Source organism: Myotis lucifugus, unplaced genomic scaffold (assembly GCF_000147115.1).
Source record: "Myotis lucifugus unplaced genomic scaffold, Myoluc2.0 scaffold_174, whole genome shotgun sequence".
Taxonomy (NCBI): Eukaryota; Metazoa; Chordata; class Mammalia; order Chiroptera; family Vespertilionidae; genus Myotis; species Myotis lucifugus.
In genome coordinates this window covers 2709287-2712154 of record NW_005871222.1, presented here as the reverse complement: position 1 = coordinate 2712154, position 2868 = coordinate 2709287, and the positions used below count along the sequence as shown (strand labels likewise).

The 2868-nt window shown below is 42.9% G+C and overlaps 1 pseudogene; it reads right to left on the bottom strand.

The window, feature by feature from the left end:
* Nucleotides 1-295: 295 nt before the first annotated feature.
* LOC102425263 lies at nucleotides 296-2465 on the bottom strand (annotated as a pseudogene).
* Nucleotides 2466-2868: the final 403 nt, after the last annotated feature.

Genomic DNA, 2868 nt, shown 5'->3' with positions numbered 1-2868 from the left:
ATACCAGAAAGTGAAATAAGTTGGAAAATTGAAGAAGAAAACAGGTGTGTGGGAATAAAACTTTCATAGCATGAATGTAGAATGGTTTTCAAAATGGGATAATTTCATATATATATATATATATATATATATAAAATAAATGGCTATTTCCTCTTCTTCAACATCTAAAGAAATAAAGAGTTGGACTTTTCTCCCTTTTTCATTGTTATAACAATTCTCAATGCCATGTGCCATTTCTTGAGTTATTTCTTGTGGTAAATTGCAATGTTCCCTTATTTTGGAAAGTGTTTCATACATGTCCTTTATTCTGGAACTCCAGAGGGACGCTTTAGGCCATGAGAAACACAGCTTGTCAGAATCCCCGTCCTTGCCACTGTCTCTGCTGGGTGCACATCCTCCACCACTCGGAGATGGACAGCTTAAATCCTACCCCCCAGACTCCGGACCACTGTTGGCTGAAGGTCTGGATCTGAGCTTTTCAAGTTGTCCTGGGTTAGAATCAGAGTGGAGTCTTTGTCTCCTTGTGAAGGGCTCCTGGATGGAAATTATTTCATGTTCCCTCTGCAGTCCTGGGGAGTGTTGGCTGTGCTATTGTCTGAGGTAGAAAACCCTGAGTGTTTGCTGGTTCACTTGGCTTACTCTTCACTTTAGTGCGATTTCATTGGATTTTTTTTTTAATTTTATTTTTGCAGCCTTTCTTCTAGGGCCTCTAGTTCTTCCTCCAGCTGCTGGGTTTCCTCCTTTACCTCCATGAAGGGTCTGTGACTGACTGTCAGGGCTGCAGTCGCTTCTCAAAGAGGTTATACATGCCACTCCTAAACTCGTACATGAAGTCACATGGTGTTGTGGGGAGAAGAAGGGTTCCCTGTGTCTGACTGTAAAGAGAGGTTCATGCAGTCAGCCAATTCTTCCACAAGTGAGTCCAGAAAGAATATGTTCTTTCTTGAATTTTGAGTTCTCACTTCTCCTTTTGGCTGCTACATAGGAAGTTCTCAGATTGGCGGGATAAATGTGATATTGCATGTGAATCAGAAACCGCTCACCGAATTCAAACACACAGGGAAATTGTTCCATTAACTTCCAGACACACTCAATGAATAGTCAATAACTGGAGGGATTTCTTTTGGATCACCATCTGGATTGCCATATCTGTGACTAGACCTATGACCAAAGGAAATCCAGTCTTTTTCAATTAATATCACGAAGCCCTTCAGAGTCTGGTCATGCTGATCCACAGCTGCACCGACCCGTTGCCGCCATCCGAACAGTGAACAAGCACACTCACCTCTTCCTCTGTACAGCCTTGGCAATGGACATTCCTGCATCCATGATGGCCTTAATGTGCTCATCGAGGGAGATTTAAGTTCGCACAGTTCCAGCATTTTCTGCACACTGCTCCTCATGACATTGGTGTTCCCTATCCTGATAAATTGGAACTTGATGTTGGAATAATTGTCTACATTCTGGTAGCCCTTCCCTTCAAGGTGGTTTGCCATGGAGTTACCTTTTAGCTGAGTGTCAATGACGCAAAGGAAGTCACTTCCTAGACTGGCTTTTCTGGTAGCCTGGAGTATCTGCTGGTCTTTCAGGCTCAGGGCACTGAAGCTGGACAGGGGCTGGCTGCTCCTGCAGATGGAGGGGTGGTTACCTTTATAGTAGGCAAAAAGGGCAGGGAATCACGGTCATCTGCTCCAGAATATGTGACTCCCCATTATTGAACTGTGGCCAACCTGGGAACCTACAGTGTGATAGGGTAAGAATCACAAACTCTGGAGTCTCTATTCGTATTATTGAGCTGCCAATAATCATTAGGGAAGCCCGTGTGCTTGTATTGTTCAGTGAGATTGAGAAGCATCCAGCCTTGTTCTCCTTCTTCTTTCTCCAGCTTTGGGTTGAATGAAAAGGAATATAACTCCTTATGTTTGGCCTTGCAAAGTGTATGAGAGAGATGCACACATCAGGGCAATCTCTCTCCTACTGTTTGATGAGTTATAACAGGTGAAAGTTATGTCAAGAAAAAAAAAATACAGGACACCCAGTACAGTTGTTGACTGTTTTAATGGTGGAAATCTGGCTGTGAAGAATCCATGCTTCCTTTTTTGTTTTGTTTTGTTTTTAAATCTTTATCATGGAAAGTATTGCATAGGTCCTCCTTTTGCCCTCATTAACCTCTTAACCTCTTCTAGCCCTTTCCCTTCCTCCCCCCGCTCGCAGGGCCCTCACCATCCCGTTGTCCATGTCATAGAAATATGAACAAACTGTTGAACTTCAGAGGGAAGGCAGGGGAGGGTGGGTGGGAAGAGATCAACCAATCAACTATCTTTCTTTTCTTGGGTCTGGTGCATTTTCCGCAAATAAACATGAGTAGTCATCGTCAAATGCAAAGTACCTAGGGCTGTTTTTTTAGAAGAAATTTGATCTGTCAAGTGGCCACTTTCGACCTTGGGTGTGCAGAGGCACTCCATGGAGGGCCCACATCTGCAAGGTCCCTGGAGGACACTGCCTCATGCACTTACCTGCAGCTACAGTGTGCAGCTCTTACTGGAGACGGTTTACAAATACCTCCAATTCCCTCCTTTATAAGTGTGATAACTCTAGAATTTATTTTCTATTCTATTTTACAAGGTTTCTCTGCAGAGATAGTTCCAACTGCTGAAATCTGGCTTTCAAACTCATGTTTTATTTGCCGCTTTTCTTTAGACTGTCTTACTTTCTTGCACTTTGCCAATGATTGATAGACATTGCAAATAAATTATTGTTCTAAAATCTTTGTCTCAGGGTCTGCTTATGGAAAAACACAAAGATGTATGATATTCTTAGGTTTCAAGCACGAGAGAGAGTAAGCTGGAAAGAGAGAAGTATCCTCAA